The 19,264-nt window shown below is 35.5% G+C and overlaps 1 protein-coding gene across 10 annotated transcripts in view; it reads right to left on the bottom strand.

The window, feature by feature from the left end:
• LOC6040147 (ras-specific guanine nucleotide-releasing factor 2) overlaps positions 1-19,264 on the bottom strand; it is a 373,188-nt gene that overhangs the window by 168,707 nt on the left and 185,217 nt on the right. The gene's annotated exons all lie outside the window — the stretch shown is intronic.

Raw genomic sequence — 19,264 nt, 5'->3', positions numbered from 1 at the left:
TTTCAGAGGTTGTTTGTACATATAAAACTAGCATCTGGCCAAAATATGAGCACTCTAGGTCAACGGGAAATGGGACAAATCGAGACACACACCTTTAAAAAATAAAAGTTAAAAAAATCTTCGATTCACATTTATTGAAAATCAAGCTCATTTCCATGGATACTAGATGACACCAGAAAAAAAGCAGCTTCATATTTTTTTAACTTTTATTTTTTAAAGGGTTAAAATGGATCAAAATAAACATTTTTATGCATGTTTCTATAGTGAAATTGTCTCAGAAACACGAATATGATAAAATTATCACCAGAAAATGGGATCTAAGGGGTCCCCCGAGCAAAAATTTACAACCAAAAAATTCACAATAAGTAAAAGTGTCTATTTAATATGTTAAACTGCCTTACCAAAAGCGTTCTCAGTCTCAGATGGTAGTCCCAGATGTCTCCTACACGCTGCAGGTCAAACCGAGTTAATATCTGGATGGAACACTTTTTTATTTGAGTTTGAAAATTATGCTATTTTTTCACTAAAATGCCAATAACTCCCTTTAGATTTAACCAATCAGGATGCTCTACCCTGCATTTTGTTGCATTTTTTTAGCTCTTTCAGATGCATTTTTAATTTTGAAAAATAATTGATTTTTGCCTAAGTTATAGCCTTTTTAAAATCTTTGGCGTTTTTTAATCTTTAAATTTTGTGTCCCGATTTGCCCCATTTCCCGTTAACCTAGAGTGCTCATATTTTGGCCAGATGCTATTTTTATATGTACAAACAACCCCTAAAAATTTCAGGCAGATTGGTGAGGTCGATGCGAGATGGGTATACTTTGCTCGTGGACTCGCTCTTAATAATCAAAAAATCTCATAGATGTGGCGTGTATTTTTGTTTCAGTGTATTTTTTTCAGAAAGCCCGTCCAATTTGCTACAAGTTTGTCTTAGACCACTTTTTGATACGAAGCAACGGCTTCGAGATACAGACATTTTTAAATTACAAAATACAAAGATATTTAAATACCTTACGGCCTTCTCAAATGTTATTTTCGAGTACTATTGGCTCCATGTACACAAAAATGTCTTATATAGGCCTAGGATAACATGTCTACAAAGTTTCATTGAAATCGGAGAGGGTCGGGTACAAAAGTACCAGAAAAATTCCTGATTTGAGCTGGAATTGCTCTATACAAAAAAATTGCCGCCGAGTTATGATTTTTGATACATTGTGTTTTTTTTTTTGGGAAAATATAAATTTAACTGCAACATTATTTCACTTCTGTTTGGGTCCATTTATAAATCATCCAGTTTCCACGATAAAGTGCTCCGTTTCAAGATATAGGCACTTAAAGTGTTAAGTTTCCGATTTTTTTTAAATAGTATCTATGATTGTCCATTTCTGAAAATATTTTAAAAAGAAAATTCTTATAAAATCCTACCAAGAGCTACATTTAAATTTTTGATAATTTTTTGACTGAATTGAAGGCTTAAATGCATTCAGTGAGGAAGCTAAAAGTTATCATAATCTTTAAGAAAACAAAATGTTCTGAAAAAAAACGTTTGATACGTTTATTTAAAGAAGTAAAAAAATTTCAATTAGAAAATAATTATATTATCTTGATAACAATTACTAATGGCAAACTTTAAACACAATTTTGCCTTCTTTCTAAGAAAATATTCCATAAGATTGACCTTTGAAACGTTTGGACCTTTGCATTCCACATCATTCCAAGTGTCTACTCTACATTAGCAAAATAATTCCGCAGAACCACTATCATCGTTTCGAAATTAACCAGTTTCCGCGGTGGTTTCTAATTATTACTTAACCGTTATTAACATCCCCTCCCTGCGGCGGCGTAAAAATTAACGACGGGAGAGAGCCATTCCGTAGAACAAGCAGCACTCTCCAGCTTAGTGGCAAATGAATTGAGAAGCCACCTTCCTTCCAGCATCCCACCAGCCACGACCAGAACCACTCATTAGGACATCTCCCTGAGCATGGGTAAATAATAAGGGAAATGCGTAATAATACCTTTCTCTGGTATCAATACAATTTGGTATTTCTGGTCCCTTTAAAATTTGTCTTAAGGATTATGCAAGAGCAAAATGTGGTATCATACCAATTTAAGGTATTGTTTTGATATTGCGAAATTGCAGAATTTGTCAATGATCGAACACCACATTTTGGTATTCTTTTGGTATTACAGTAATTTATCAAATTCCTCGGAAACTATGGGAAAATTTTGACCAATTTTGACAAAATAATGAATTTTGCACTAAAATGATGTGTCAAAACGAATGCTTACATTGAAAACCGGAAATTTCAAACTTAACTTTTAACATTTTTGATATACCCCCTACAAAAATGACTTGAAATTGTGGAAAATTTTCTAAGTCATGATGGCACATTTTGGTATTATTTTGGTATTGAAAGGTTTCATCAATTTTCTCTGAAACTATGGGAAATTTTTTAAAATTTTTGACGAGATAATTAATTTTGCGCTAAAATTACTTGAAACCCAAAAATGTTAAAGATGATTTAAAAAATTTGTGTGGTATACCCACAAATATAGATGGTATATATAATATATATAATATAGATGGCCCAGTAATAGATGGTAAAATACCATGAAATCATACCAAAATCATGTATGTGGAAGACCACAGAAATACCAAAATATGATTTTCCAAGGGCGCGGGAATACCTAAAAATAAAACCATGGCAATACCAAGTTTTGATATTCAAGCAAATTTCAAAAATCCAGAAGACCTCAACTTAGTATTGAAATGGTTCTATTTTGTGGTATTATTTTACCTTTGGAATAACGTGGTTTGGTATTGTTGTGCCCTTCCACATACAAGACTTTGGTTTGATTTAATGGTATTTTACCATCTATTACTGGGCAACCAAGGGCACATTTTGGTCGCTGTTATTTGCCCAAGTAATACCAAAATTTGGTATTCCCGTGTTATTTACCCCTGCTCGGGTCGTGCTGCGTTCCAACCGTGGAGAGTCCGGAGTGCGTTCTGCTGATCCTCGGTCCTGCAGGGGACATTCGCAGGGGTATTCGCAAATTTCCAATCCGATACCCCCTTTAAATCGTCCAACCAGAACTAGTTCACTGTACCAGTAGTGGTAGCAGCAGCTGCGGGAGCTCAAAACTCGATTACGAGTACCACCGCCACCACCACCCTGTCATCTCACTGGCTGGCCACGTGGTCGGAGCCACGTCGGCAAAAAACTAGACCGTGGCTGGCTGGCGTAACATTAAATTATGTGAAGTACCGTCACCGTTTGCAGCAGTGGTGAAATATCCCACTCTCCAAACCCGCCACGAAAAGCTGGCTGGCACGCGGTGTGAAAAACGGAAACCAAGCTCGGTTTTCCTTGCGGAACTGTACGGTTTATGGACTTTGGACATATTAGAAAAAAAAAACAATTATTGGCCAATTCAGAAAAAATCAACCAGGGAAATTTCTCTTATGATTGAAAGGTTAAGGATTTGGTCCTAATTTCATCCTATTTGTCGATAATCAGTGATTATTAATACTACATATTTAAGGGGATACGGAAACGTCCGCCATATTGATTAAACGACTCGTGTTTTCAAAAGCAGTTTTAAAGAAGTTGCAGACGAGAAAGCAAACTGACGAGTTCAGAAATCTAATTAAGTTGATCAGAAGTTTGCTAAGTATTCCCTGACTCGCGTTTTTAAATCAGTTTTAGGCAAGGCGCCGTATTTTAAAAAAGGTTTTTTTTTTTGCAAAATTGTTTCAAATTACATAAAGGTTTTTGAATAGCTGAGGTCCAATTTCTCTACAAAAAAATTTTTTTTCGCAAAACTATTGAGCTTGGGTGCTTTTCAACTACCGGTGGAGCTATTTATTACTCTGTTTAGTCGACATCACCTTTTTGAAGCTTTTTTTGACCAGCAAAATGCTGAAATGCCAATATAAGGTGATTGAAGGAATTCCATGCTGTTTCCTTAGAATGTAATCCTTTTTATCTCTTTTATTTAAATACTGGAAATACTTTGAAGCTAAATGTAAATGACACATTCTCCGGCAATGTACACCTAAGGATGAAATTTTGAAAAGCGTGTATGAGCTATTTGGATATTTTTCCTCGATTCTAGACTACTTGAAGCTTCAAAAATCATGGTTTTCATTAATTGATCATTTGAATATCATTTTGTACAAGTTGGTTAGGTTATGCATCAATTCGTAATAAAATCATCGTTTTAAAACATTTTTCTAAAAACTCCTGGTTTTCAGCGAAATAAAATCCAAAAAATATTCTTTTGATTGCATTTTGTAGGTTTTTAGTTGTACTAAATGGAAATGTCATGGGTTTGCGGTTTATCTTAAGTTAAGTATTTTTTCAAACTAGTGTAAGTTTACCATTATATTGCGTTGCAACGTCACGAAAAAGGGACAGTTGTTTATGCCAACAGAAAACTAAACATTCAATCATTTTGATATTTCGGATGCTCTTTGTACTTGGAAAGAGCTTTCAAATGCAACCTAGAGCGACTAAATTGGTGGTCTAGATCCAAAGTTACAACAGGTTTAAGTTTGCGTTGCAACGTCACGAAATTTGGCAAAAACATGGCAAAAAAGGTGTATGCGTATTTGGTTGTTGAAGATAAAAGGGTACTAAATATTATATATTTGTTATATAATGTTTCCGAGCATATTTACAGAAGAATTGTACATGGGTCATTCACAAATTCCGTCATTTAAGTTTGATGCAACTCGAAAAAAAGTATTTTATGAAACTTGTTGAACAAATCAAAATAGACCGATGTTCACAAGGGGGAAAAATTCTAAAACTTTCAAAAAAGTAATCACGTGGTTACTGGATGGCCCTTTTATGATAAACTGATTTACGTGAGGGTTCATTCTAATACAACGCAATGATTTTTTTTATCCCACACCCTTATGTAAGTCAAATTACAGTGAAATTCATTAAACAATAAAAAAAACGTGATTCGATTGTTTTTTCACAAACTTTTGTCACTCTGTTGTTGGACGAACCCTTACTTAAATAAGTTGTATGCAACGTTTTGTTGTTCACAATTAAAAATGTTATGTTGCGCAGTTAAACAGTTATATTATTTACTCAAATTTAATTTAAAAAGCATAAAAGTCAACAAAATAAGTTACGTTGTTTGCAGATCACCCCTTAGGGGCCATGAACAAACGATATGGGCACTTTATTTGTAAATTCAAAATAAGCCCTCATGAAAACTTGAAGCTCCTCACCTCCCCTCTAAAACTTCCACGTGTTTTGTAAGTTGCCCAAAACCATTAAACTATTAAGGGAGCGTTCTTGCACTACGTAACAAAACATTTATATTTTTAGACCCCCTCCACCCCCTGGAAATACATTTCCGATACACTTTTTTTGTATAAATCCTCGAACCCTCCTCCCTCCTCCTTGATATTACGCCGTTACGTAATGCATGGACGTCCCGTTATATGGATACAGGACGGGAGAGGGGGGGGGGTTTCCTTCGTGATAATGGAATAATACAAAAAAAATATTTTGAAAACCCTTTGGAAAACTTCGTAAATCGTACTGCAACTGTGAAAGCAGAATAGGGGGAGGGGGAGGGGAGGGGGAGGGGAGGGGGGTCTAACATGGGCAGGCCAATCAATTCACATGTCCTTGTACTGTCTATTAATGTCTTTTAATCAAATCTTCACCTACAGTTGTTCAGCCTAACAAAAACTATGATTTATTTTGAAACTATAATTTCGTGACGTTGCAACGCAACGAAAAACCCTGTATTCAAAAACAGAGCGTTGCAACGTCACGAAATGTAAGCGGTCTTCAAAAATCGAGGTTTATTTTTTTCGAAAAACTAATGATTGCATTCGATTTGTTGGCCAATTTTACACTAAAAATGGAAGAAGAACTCCAAATTTGCCGTTTAACAGTTAATGGCGAAACATGAATTGGGTCTGGATTGAGATAAAGTCACGCGTTGCAACGTTACGCTACATATCTCCCTCTCAAAAATAGAATATTCGCTTAATAGTAGTTTATGCTACAAGTTGCAAAAAGAGGATTTTTTCAGCACGAGTCGTACATTTATCCAACGAGGTTCACCGAGTTGGATAAATACGAAGAGTGCTGAAAAAATCAAGTTTTGCAACGAGTTCCATACAACATTTTTTGCAATTCCAAAAAACACACACTGAGTGAAATTTTATGTCAAATTTTCATGTATTTTGTCAATATATCGTTTAAATCAAAAAAATTCTGAAAAGTGTTACTTTTCGAAACAAGTGCTGAAAAGTTTAATTTTTCAGCACCCATTTGAGTGCTGAAAAGTAGAACTTTTCAGCATTTATTTTGAAAAGTGTTGCTATTCGATTCTGTTATTTTTGGTACAGAAAAGTAGGCTGTTTCGTTGTTCAAGAATGACAGGAAAAGTAAGTAGTTTCACGACGGAATTGCAAAAAATAATGTTTCAACATTGTTTCTTATAGGAAATTTAATGTACTTTCCGAATCTGTAATAACATATGTACCTTTTCAATGTAATTTTTGAGTTACAGCCGAAGTACTGAAAAAAGAAAAGTCAAAGCGTTGCACCGTCACGGCGGAATGTGTCAAATGCTGTTTAATATAATCTTTTCAAAAACTCTTTGAACCCAAGAAGCGTAAACTTGAAATAATAATTCACAGTGGCCGTATGAATTTCAACTTGTCTTGCTTACAAAAGTAATTCAGTTTACAAACTTCTACTGAAATTGCCTTTAACAGCATTGAACATTTCATTTTAATCAAAACCAAATTGTATTTTTGTAAATAAGGCCGATGCAATGATTTGTCAAAGTTAATGTCAAAAAATATATATTCTCAACTTGTCACAAAATGCCATTTTTCGTAAAATGCTCATACATATTTTCATAACTTGCAATGTGTGTATCAAACGATGTAATTTTTTTTCTATCAATTTTATGAAATAAGATTGCGGTATTTAGTATGAAAATAAGTCTTTCACACTAAAAAATGCTAATACTGTGATTTATTCACAGAATTTTGCTAAATTTTGATATGGTTTTATCCAAATTATGCATGTTTGTGCAAATTATGCATGTATGTGAATTTTATAAGAATATAAGGAATTTTGTTGATTTGGTTACCATTTGACACTGGAGACACTAATGTAGTGAAAATTGAATAATATTTTGGTCATTTGACACCCGTATTGGGAATTATGATAAATTAGCCTTTGAAAAAAATATCTTTTGTAAGATTGTGAATTTACCCTTAAAACTCGAAAATATGACATTGAATATTTGAATCAAGTGAAATTTTTTACAAAAATTTTTGCAGTTTGATAACTATTTGAGTATTTTTTGAAATACCTTTGTAAATTTTTTAGTATTTTAAGGTACTAACATTGAATCTGAAGAATATTTCACGCCATTTGAGCAATTCTCTTCAAAATCGGTCTTTTTTTAATTTTAATTTTATTTTTTGTATTATTTTAATCCGGCTGAAACTTTTTTGGTGCTTTCGGTATACCCAAAGAATCCGTTTTGCCTCATTAGTTTGTCCATATAATTTTGCATACAAACTTGGCAGCTGTTTATACAAAAACTAACTTAATCCACCTATGTGGTTGATGCCTTCCTCACTTTTTACCAACAATGGGTAATATAAGTGGTTTGGACACATATTTCAGCTATTTTTTTAGGTCCAGAAAAATAAGTACACAGATATAACTTAAGTTGTCATAACTCGAGACAGGGTTGCCAGATTTTCAATTATGTGGACTAGTTGGAAAAGCCTCTTGATTACCTAACCAACGATGGGTCGGATGATGGTTCCGGACATCGTTTGCATACATTTGAGTGAGATCCGGCTTCAAAAAGGTACATAAATATCACTTAAGTGGTCATAACTCGAGACAGGGTTGCCAGATCTACAATGTTGTGGACTCGTTGGAAAGGTCTATTGATTACCTAACCAACAATAGGTCGGATGATGGATCCGGACATAGTTTACATACATTTAAGTGAGATCCGGCTTGAGAAAAGTACATAAATATCACTTAAGTGGTCATAACTCGAGACAGGGTTACCAGATCTTCGATGTTGTAGACTCGTTGGAAAGGTCTTTTGATTACCTAACCAACGATGGGTTGGATGATGGATCCGGACATCTTTTACTTGCATATAATTGAGATCCGGATATATGTGAAAACACATTTTTATACATAACTTTTGAACTACTTATCGAAACTTCAAACAATTCAATAGCGATGTATGGGACCCTAAACCAAGTCGAATGCAACTGGTTCGATCAAAATCGGTTCAGCCAGTGCTGAGAAAACTTGGCAAGATTTTTGAACACATACATACATACAAACACACACACATACACACACACACACATACACACACACACAGACATTTGTTCAGTTTTCGATTCTGAGTCGATATGTATATATGAAGGTGGGTCTTCGAGCTTTTAATAAAAAGTTCATTTTTAGAGCAGGATTATAGCCTTACCTCAGTGAGGAAGGCAAAATGATAAATGAAAATCCAAAAATCTGTATCTTTTGAAGGATTTTTTTTATCGAGTTGGTGTCTTGGGCAAAGTTGTATGAAAACAAAATTACATGGTGATTTTCAATATCACTTTTTGTTACAAAAGTTGGTCTACAAAAAACTCTACTTTTCAGATATTTACAGAATATACAAAAAAAATTTGATCGAGTTATGAATTTTTAAATCAATACTATTTTTTTAAACCGCAATATCGGTCGGAAAAATTATTCAACTTTATATTTCGATGTGAAATTGAATTTGCAATCAAAAAGTACTATAATGAAATTTTAATAAAATGTACCGTTTTCAAGCTTTAGCCATTTTTAGACATTATTTTTTGTTGAAAATAGTCACATCCAACGATGGAATAATCATCATCAAAAAAAATCATTAGATGTTCATCAAGAGAAAAAAAAATACGAAGGGAGTTTGCTCTCCTCTCTCGCGCACGAAAGATCGGCAAAAAGAATTTAAAAAAAAAAATCATCATCTTCATTATTCGGCGGAACATCTTTTTCACTACTACACTTGCAAGTGTAACGTTACACGTTGAAAAATCACATTTTGTAAATGGAAATGTGTTAAAGCAAAAATGAAAAAAAAAACTATTTTGAAGTGGTGCTGACAAGGAAATACATAAAAAATCATAGATACACATACAGATTTTTGAATTTTCACATATTATTGTTGTATGGACAGCTGCCAAATTTGTATGGAAAGTTATATGGGCAAACTTATGATGCAAAATGGCTTCTTTGGGCATACCGAAGGCACCAAAAAAGTTTCAGCCGGATTAAAAAATACAAAAATTAAAATTAAAGAAAAAAGACCGATTCCGTAGAGAACTGCTCTGCTTGAAAAACGATTTTTTCATAACAACTTCGTAGACTCACCTTCATGTATACAGGTCGACTCAGAAAATTCACTCAAATGCTACAGCTGTTTGAATATTTACGTACCATTTGTGTATTGACAGCAGCCAAAATTGTATGGAAATGGGGTGAATGGGTGAATCAATGACACAAAATAGCCTATTTAGTCATAGGGAAGACCCCCACAAAGTTTGAGCCAAATAAAAAACATACAAAAAATAAAAATTGTCGAAATCGGCCGATTTCGTAGAGAGTTGCTCTTTAGTTAATTTCAGCTTGCACCGTAAAATGAATCGAATTAAATACATTTTTTAACTGAACGCTTTGTTGGTAACAACTAACATTGTTTGAAAACATATCCAAATAATATAACAATACAAGAAAATAATCACCTAAACGGTTCAATTCCACCCAACGGAACGCCAAAACGCTGAAGTTAATACTTACAATGAGTAACCATTAATTCTAAGTACCGCGTACACGGAAGGAGCGCACGTCGCGACATCTCTTGGTGGCTTGGACCGCTAGTATGGAAGCAAACGATTCCGGTGTTCCTGCGACCTGCCCCGACCGTTCCCAAATCCAAACTGGTAAAAGGGGGAACCACCCAAAGATAACCAGCTGTTTCCAGCAGCGCGCGGTACGATGTCGTTGTCGCGTGGATGCGCCCGGAGTGCGATAATCACACAGCAGAGGGCAGCACCTCCATTTGCACTGGTCTTGCGCCTGCACGTAGGCAACCCCTCCAAGGGCGGAAGGTTCACTTTGCTTCTTGTCTTGACAAAAATGGGTTTGCTTGGAAGAGGAGTAGGAGAAGAAGGGTGCTAACTTTGGCGGTAAAATGCTACTTGTACAACATGGCAAGTGTCATCTGAAACCCCACCTCCCCTCCTTCCTCCACGAGTGCCCATCACGTTGGCCATTAGAAGTCAAAAGTCACTTCCCGGGGGCCATGCAACGAGTCGGTCGTGTCGGTCGTAGATTTTGGCTAATGCAATTGCAATTGCTACTCGGTTGCACTTGTGTGTGTGCGGGAAAAGAGAGCTATCAGAGCAAATTATGATCGCTATTCGAAAGCACTCAATGAACACGCTGCTGCTGTTGCGGCGACGAGTGGAATATGGATGCAATTTTAATTAAAACTTTCACATTCGAGCGGTTGAGCAAAGCAGTTTTTGGGAGAGTGGAAATCAATTACTGCCGGAGAGCAACTTTTAAATTGGATGGCTCTCGATGACATTGATTTATGAACTTATGTGCTTGGTTGGCGGAACAATTAATAATATTACTACATATATACAATTCAACAAAGATGCAAGTTTCAACAATGCAGTTAAAAAAATCTGCTGTAATCTCACTATCAAACTAAATTTATTCGCTCTACAGCATTGCCTTGGCGTTCTCGATTTTCAAGAGTCCTACTCGAAATTAGGTGTCCGAAGGCTTGATTGTTGAGTCAATTGCAAACCTCTTTTTACACCTTAGCTTCCATCCAACCCGGGATTCGAACTGACGACCTTTGGATTGTTAGTCCAACTGCCTACCAGCGACTCTACCGAGGCAGGACCCAGGGAGACGACTTCAACACCTGGATTGAGCTAACGACCTAACTGTAGGGTCTAACGCTTTCCGAGTGTTCCGCCCTTTGGCACAACAAGTGTGACAGTGTGAGAGGAACGACGGTAGGCGCGAGAATGGAGAGGAGCGAGAAGGTCAGTCTGGTCGGGGAGAGTGACGCGAGTGGTTCGAGAGGCGCTGGGAGACGATCCGGAGCAACCGGCGGAGGATCGGCAACGGACACCGGGTCAGAGGGCGGTTGGGAGGATGACCGGCAGCTATCGAGCTGCCTCCGTACGCCGAGACTCCACAAAACTGGCGACGAGGATGAAGCACAGGTAACAGTGATTTTTTTTTTTGGTGTGATAGAATATAGGGCTAAGCAGGCCATTGTTTGAAGATGTTTTTTTTTTGTTTTCAAATGAGTGTGAGTGCACTCAGGGAAGGAGGAGGAGAGATACTGTGAGGAGTTGTTGGTCGTCTTCTTTCGACCGTTTGATCGTCGGTTGAGAAAGGCAAAATGTCAAACAAAACATGGGTGCGTTTAGTGATCCAAAATAAAACGATAAGTCAAATAATGTTGACGTAGGACTTCGTTCGTATGACGTAGGATAAGTTTGAAATGTAGTAATGTATTTGATGTTAAGTTTCCAAACGGTTTTGACAAAGAATTTCAACAATATGACGTAAGACAAGTTTAAATTCATAATTTAAATTGAAGGATTATTTATCAACTTTTGAGTTAAAAAAAAATAATTATGTGACGAAGAGATAATAAGACAAGTTGCGTAGCTACATCATTGAGTTGTATTCTTCAATAGTACAAAATGAATTTAAATTGTGTAAAGTTGAGCTGATTGGAGGACCTACAATTAACTTAAATCATTTTTTAGTTGATGCTTCGAGAACTACTTTTGTGTATTAAAAAAAAAACTAATATACCTTAACATATTTCAGATTCCAACAGATGTCAATGCAAGAAGTAAACAAGGGGTTGTTTTCAGATGAAATGTTCCTGTTGTTACAGGTGGTGAACAAAAGGTTGTTCACGGGTGAAATGTCCCTGTTGTTACAGGTGGTGGACAAAAGGTTGTTCACGGGTAAAATGTTCCTGTTTTTACAGGTGGTGAACAAGAGGTTGTTCACAGGTAAAATGTCCCTGTTTTTACAGGTGGTGAACAAGAGGTTGTTCACGGGTGAAATGTCCCTGTTGTTACAGGTGGTGAACAAAAGGCTGTTCACGGGTGAAATGTCCCTGTTTTTACAGGTGGCGAACAAAATGTTGTTCACAAATTAATGTCCCTGTTTTTACAGGTGGTGAACAAAATAATGTTCACGGGTAAAGTTTTTATTATCTAGGTAAAAAAAAGAAAGAGGTAAATTGTGATTTTTACAGGTGGTAAACATAGAGATTGTTCATGGGTAAATGATGGTTTATTTTGTTTTTTTTTTCCTAATAAATTGTTCTTGCAACTATTGTTGTAGGTATTGATGAAATAAGTGTTTACAGGTTAATTGTTCAGTTGTCTAGCTGTTCACGAATGGAAGTTGTACTGTCCCTGTAACTGTTGTTATAGGTGGTGAACAAACATAAGAGATGTTCACGGGTTAAGTGTTCAGTTGTCTAGCTGTTCACGAATGGAAGTTGTACTGTCCCTGTAACTGTTGTTATAGGTGGTGAACAAACATAAGAGATGTTCACGGGTTAAGTGTTCAGTTGTCTAGCTGTTCACGAATGGAAGTGGAATTGTCCCTATGACTACTGTTATAGGTGGTGAACAAACACAAGAGATGTTCACGGGTTAAGTGTTCAGTTGTTTAGCTGTTCACGAATGGAAGTGGAATTGTCCCTGTAACTATTGTTATAGGTGGTGAACAAACATAAGAGATGTTCACAGGTAACGTGTTCAGTTATCTAGCTGTTCACAAATGGAGATTTAATTGTTTCTGTTGTTGTTGTTAACGATGGTAAACAGGTTAAGTTCAGATTTAAATTTTCAGTTTTGTAGCCGTGTACGAATGGAATTGACCGTCCCTGCATCTGTTGATACGGAAGGTGTTCAGTTATGTAGCGGCTCACGAGTTCGATTGATAATGTCTCTGTAAATATTTAAACTATGAGATTGTTCTCGGGTATATGCGAAACTGTTGATTCGATAACGATTCTAGAGTTCTTGATAAAATTTGAGGCTTGGATTTGTATCCGATAGAATTTGTTGTTGTTGTGAAGGATGGTGTTTATATATCAGAATATATTTCTTTTGAACAGTTGTTAAAGGGGTGAATGGGTAAAGGTTGATTTGGTTCTCGTTAAGAGTGTTGTCGCAAGAGCAGTGAATTTTAGCGTAACAGGCGGAACAGGACATAGTAGAGTTTTTATAGACAGAATGAGTCACAGTTGGGTCATCGCTATCTAGCAATTATTTCATTTAAAATTTGATTTTTTTTTTTTTTTTTTTTTTTTTTTTTTTTTTTTTTTTTTTTTTTTTTTTTAAATTATGGCCCACCACAATCCCCCACACCAAAAAGCTCATTATTCCAGAGCCCCCTGGTTATGGACGCAAACTAATTTCAGCTCGAATTCAAAATGATAATAAAGCAATGTAATAAAAAAAAATGAGCTGACTTTACTAGGATGTGCGGTAGTTTAACTACTATTAACTTTTAGGATGGTATCCCAGTGGAAGCTACTTCCTTTTAAGGGAACCACAACAATGTAATGATTTGTTAACGCTATTGACGGGTTAATAAAATTAAATGACGATTAGTTGAAAGTTTCGTTTAATTTTTGTTTATAATGTTGTTTGATTCTAGCATTAAAGATGGAGCGGTTTTCTAATAACTTTAGATTATCTGGCAGCAGATTATAAAGTGTAGGTCCTATGAAACTTAATCTATTTTGACCTCGTGTTGTATGTGCTCTAATGCGTTGAAGGTTGTTCCTCTGACGAGTGCTGCGGGAGCTATTTGTAGTTATTAACTGAATTGTATGATGGAATTTTGGGTTATTAATAACATCATGAACAAACAGCGTAGTTTGGATGTCACAGAGATTGGTTAATGGTAAAACTGAGTGACATGCATCCGAATACAAAGTTAAAGTTGAATATAACAAAGGTTTGTTGAAAATTATTTTTAAACAACGGTTTTGCAGTGTTTGTAATTTTACTAGGTGAGAGCTTGCAGTACGTCCCCACACCGAAATTAGATAATTTAATTGTGAATGGATATAGGCGAAATAATATTTTAAGAGAATTTTCCTCGGAACGAACAATCTTACCCTCCACAGAATGCCTAAGTAGGACGAAACACGTTTTTCTACCACTTTAATGTGATTGATCCAGGACAAAATGGGATCCAATTGTATGCCCAGATACTTAAAACAATTTACTTTTTCTATAACAGTGGGTCCAAGTCTAGGATCATCATGCTCTGGCTCAAGTCTCCTGATGGACCTGAAAATCATATATTTAGTTTTCGAGGGATTTAAGGACAACAAATTTGCATTAAAATATTGATTTAAAGTTTGTAAATCTTTCTCCATTAAAGTGATAATACTGTGAATGTCTTTGTTGGGGTAGAAAAGAGCAGTATCGTCTGCGAAAAGTCTAGCTTTACCATTCAAGTTGAGTCTGGGTAAATCATTGATGAATAAGAGAAATAGCAAAGGTCCAATATTACTGCCTTGTGGGACACCAACATTGATGGGAGCTAGACTACTACGCTTATCTTCAATTTGGACAAATTGTTTTCTGTTGGTTAAATAACTTTTAATTACTGTATTTGCAACACCTCTTATTCCATAACATTCAAGTTTCCTCAACAAAATTTCATGATTTAAAGTATCGAATGCTTTTTTTCAAATCTAAAAAAAGGCCACCCATAAATTTCCCTGAGTCAATTGCATCGATAACGTCATCAACTAATTCAATAATTGCCGTTTGCGTGCTGGAACCCTGTCGGAACCCGTACTGAAATTTATATAAGACTTCGTGAATATTTAAAAAATTTGTTAATCTAGTTACTAACATTTTCTCCAAAATTTTATTAAAAACTGACAGGGTAGAGATCGGTCTGTAATTGTTACAATCCCAAGACTCTCCTGCTTTAAAAATCGGCACAACTTTAGCAATTTTGAGACAGTCCGGATAATCTCCCGTTTGCAAGATTAAATTAAAAATTTGAGACAAAATTTTTGCAAATTCTAAAACATTATTTTTCAGTAGTGACGCTGGTATGTTGTCCGGGCCGTTACTTTTTTTTAGTATTTAAATTGTTAATCAACAGAATAACTTCATTTTCTGAGGAGGGTCGGAGGAACACTGACTCTCGAATCCATCGTAAATTTCTTTCCGGGTTTGTTACTGATGTAGGAATATTGTTCGCCAAATTTTGCCCAATGTTAGAAAAAAAGTCATTGAATATTTCGCTGACCTCTAACTTGTCGCTTGTTTCAATTCCATTATTAATTAAAGTTATAGTTTCACGATTTTTCTTAAGGCCAAATATCAAATTAATATTGTTCCAAAGTTTTGAATGGGGTGTATTAGTAAGCAAATTTTCATAATAAAGTTTCTTGGTTTTGTGTTTAGTGGTTTCTACCTTTTTAGAGATATATGATAGCATTTCTCGAAGATGTTGGTTTGTGGGAAATCTTTTAACTCGAACCAAATAATTTTCTTTAATTTTCATAAGTGTCCAGAGATCGAAAGTCATCCATGGACAGGAATTTCCTTTTATGTTTACATTCTTGGTAACTATTTTTGAATAACGATTAAGTAAAGTGTTATAAGTTGAAATTATAGCTTGTAAAGTTGTTTCTACATCGTTGACTTCACCAATGCTTCGTACAAATGAACTAAATTCCTGATTAAGTTGACAATATTTCACAATTTTTTTTGTTAGTACCATGGACTCTTTTTTAATCTTAGTTCTGAAGGATGTGATAACCGGTATATGGTCACTCAAGTTAGTTAGGTCAATGGTATCATTCCGGATGTGATTGGCGTCATTTAATTTACAGATTACATGATCAAGAATATTTGCACTAATTGGTCTAGTTGCATAGGTGTTTGTAGTTATAAAACCGTATGACTCAAGTAACATTTTATATTTTGTAACTGTATTCAAATTGACGTGATTTATTGGTACATTGATATCACCAACGATCAAACAAGAATTTCCAGGCTTAGACGAGCTCAAAACATGCTCCAAATAGTTACTAAAAGTATTAAAATCGTAATTTGGGGGGCGATATAGTCCATGAACATCATAAAAATGTCCTTTCAAATCAATTTCAACGTGTACGTGGTGAAAACCATTCTCGTGGAAGTTCTTTTTAATTTTGCTTTTTAAATTTTTGTTTACATATAATGCAAGTCCACCGCTGGACTCCTCTCTGCAGGAAAATTCTGATTTATAGTTAGGTATTTCATAAAGTTTACAATTTTCTCGTTTCAACAATGTTTCGCCGATTACAATAACATCTATTTCAGTTTCAATCATATCAACAGTTTGAATAATTTCATCAAATTTAAAGAGGTTATTGATTCCTCTAACATTCCATTGTAAAATTTTTAATGATTTTTATTTTTAACGTAACAATTATTAAATGCACTTATGTTATCATGAAATAAATTTTCTAAATTCTCAGCCATCGCAACATAATATTATTGTCCTGAGATAGAAACAACATAATTGAAATCATGTCTTTTTTGTCTTTTTCTTTCGTCTAGGAGATTCAGGTGAAGGAGAAATTGAATTTTGATCAGCGTCGGCTGTTTTGTACAAATTAATGATCTTATTAAGGTCATCTCGATTTGAAATTTTGTCTACATTTGAATTGTCATCTTTTTTAACTAGAATTGTTCCATTGCGGCCCGGCCAGACATATTTTATCTTGAGTGTGGTTTGAGATTGACGCATTTCATTTAATAAATTTTGAGAAAAAGCTGTAAGTTCTTCGCGAATTGCAATTCTTGAACCATTTCCATTTACCAGTAAAGATTTATCAATTGATGTTGAAAGCAATTGCCCAAATTCCATTTTTTGTCCAACACAAACTCTCTCATGGCTGTATCTTTGAAAATAATTCTAATTGGAATTGGAGGGTTATTGCTTTTATTACCTTTATTATTTCGTGTGAAAAACGACAAACAGAAACTATTGAATCAGAAGGAATATTAGCGCCAATTAGCTTGAAAGTTTTTAAAGTAAGATCAAAGACATTTTCGTTGGGTAACGAAGGCATCCCAAGAATAACGACATTGTTCGAGACCGATTGTCTGTTGACTTTGTCAAAATTCATTTCAAGTTTACTAACAACTGCAGAAAGCGAATTCTGGGTGTGTTTGACATCATTAAGTTCATGTTTAAGTTTATCGTTATCAATTTTCAGATCAGAAAAATCCGATGTGATTTTATCAAATTTTTCTGACAGAAAATTTTGGGAAGCCTCCACAGCACTTGTAATTGATTTAACTTCACTTTTAACTTCACGCATTTGATCATTTACAACACTTGAAACGGCTGCATTGAGTTGTTTACTGATTGACGAGAAAAACGTTTTTTCATTGTGCTGCATATCAATGATTCGTTTGTAAATTTCAGAACATTTGGTTGAGCAGAAGTAAGGGTTTTTTCTAACACGGCTGGCTGCCACACCTCTAATACCTTTGCATTCGAGGTGAGTAGCAGCAAAACAGTACAAACAAATGAGTAATTTATTTTGATCGGGCTCAATGCTGTTACATAGCCCACAAGCCATGCTTTCATCATCGTCACAATCCATCCTGAATGCTATTTGCAGATTATCAAAAGACGAGTAAAAAAATCAAACGATATCAAAAAAATAACTACAGCAAAAAAAATATATATAATTAACCGCACACCCCCTTGGAAAAACCCCAAAGTGGGGAAAAAACCATCAATTGAAAATTTCAAACAGTCGATCAAATAGTTGATTTATACTAGAAAGCTAGTCCCTGTCAGGTCCAAAATTGCGGGTCGAGAAATTGAAGCACGAACACATACCTTTAAATACCATTGGTTATCATCATGTAGCGTGTGAGTGCCGCACGAGCAAACTGCATGTGCAACTGAGTGGTTACACAGACGAATCGGTTGGGAGATCTTTTGCCACGGTACTCAGAGATCTTTCACACACTCCACTTAATCTGCCTCTGGATACAACCACAGTCACTCCGAAGATGCGCGACGAGTTCTTCCTGTACTGAGTACAACGAGTGCCGTTATTGAACAGAAACCGCAACTGTGACACAGCTTTAAAAAAAACCACATCGTGTGATCGTGTGGCTCAGACGTATAGTTTTGATTGATTTTAGTGTGTGTGAGTGCATCTCTTTTGAGCCTATGTTAATAAATGGATAGTGGTCGTAGTTAGCGAATTGGTTATTGAATGTTTATTGTTGAGTAGAGTAACACATGGAATGATATGTCAAATAAGTTTGGAGCGAGGTGGGATATTTGGAAAGGCAAGTTAGTCAAACGAATCTGTTACTTAAGAGGGTTGAGTGCGTTCGTTGGTTTATCTTGGATTATTTGCTTGATATTAGACGATGTTGAGTCACACTGGATAAAATACCAGCAGTTGTGTGAGTGTACTTTGTACACGCCTTGGCCAAATACCCAACTTCTCGAAGGTAAAATATTCGATTGGACTATACCTTGATAGGGTGGATCATGGATTGTTTTAGTCGTTGTCTATTGACATACTATACAAACATGATTTATTTGATGTATCACAAGGCAGAGGTTGTAGGATTCAGTGAAATTAATGGAATTTGAAATATGTCGTTGCAACGAGAAGGCTGTTTTATATGTATATTGAATTCATTCGAATTGAGTTGAACTGAGGATCAATAGTATCCAGTAATCATTCTTACTACTGGCAAGCATGATAGTGGTTTTAAAAGAAGAGAGTGTCAATAGTTACTGCTATTCATGCATCTTTTATGTTTCATGATAATTTGCTATTTATTTAACCCGTATAGGCCTGGGTGAAATTGGAATCACTAAAATGGCCATAACTCAGCGAAAACTCAACCAATTTACATACTTCTTTATTAGTTGGACTCGTTAGAATGTCTATTTTCCGAAAATGACCCGCAGAACCCGGAAATGTTCCGGTGGCCGGAGATATTCCGGTGGGTCACTGGGTCAAACAGGGTCAAAAATGGCCATTTTTGGGTCCCGCACTATTTTGTTGATAGAAATCTTGGAAAAAACACATTTTTTCATGTTACGATCTTTGTTCTG

Source organism: Culex quinquefasciatus, chromosome 3, assembly GCF_015732765.1.
Source record: "Culex quinquefasciatus strain JHB chromosome 3, VPISU_Cqui_1.0_pri_paternal, whole genome shotgun sequence".
Lineage (NCBI taxonomy): Eukaryota > Metazoa > Arthropoda > Insecta > Diptera > Culicidae > Culex > Culex quinquefasciatus.
The sequence above is the reverse complement of the archived record's forward strand: the minus strand, read 5'-3'. Positions and strand labels throughout refer to the sequence as shown.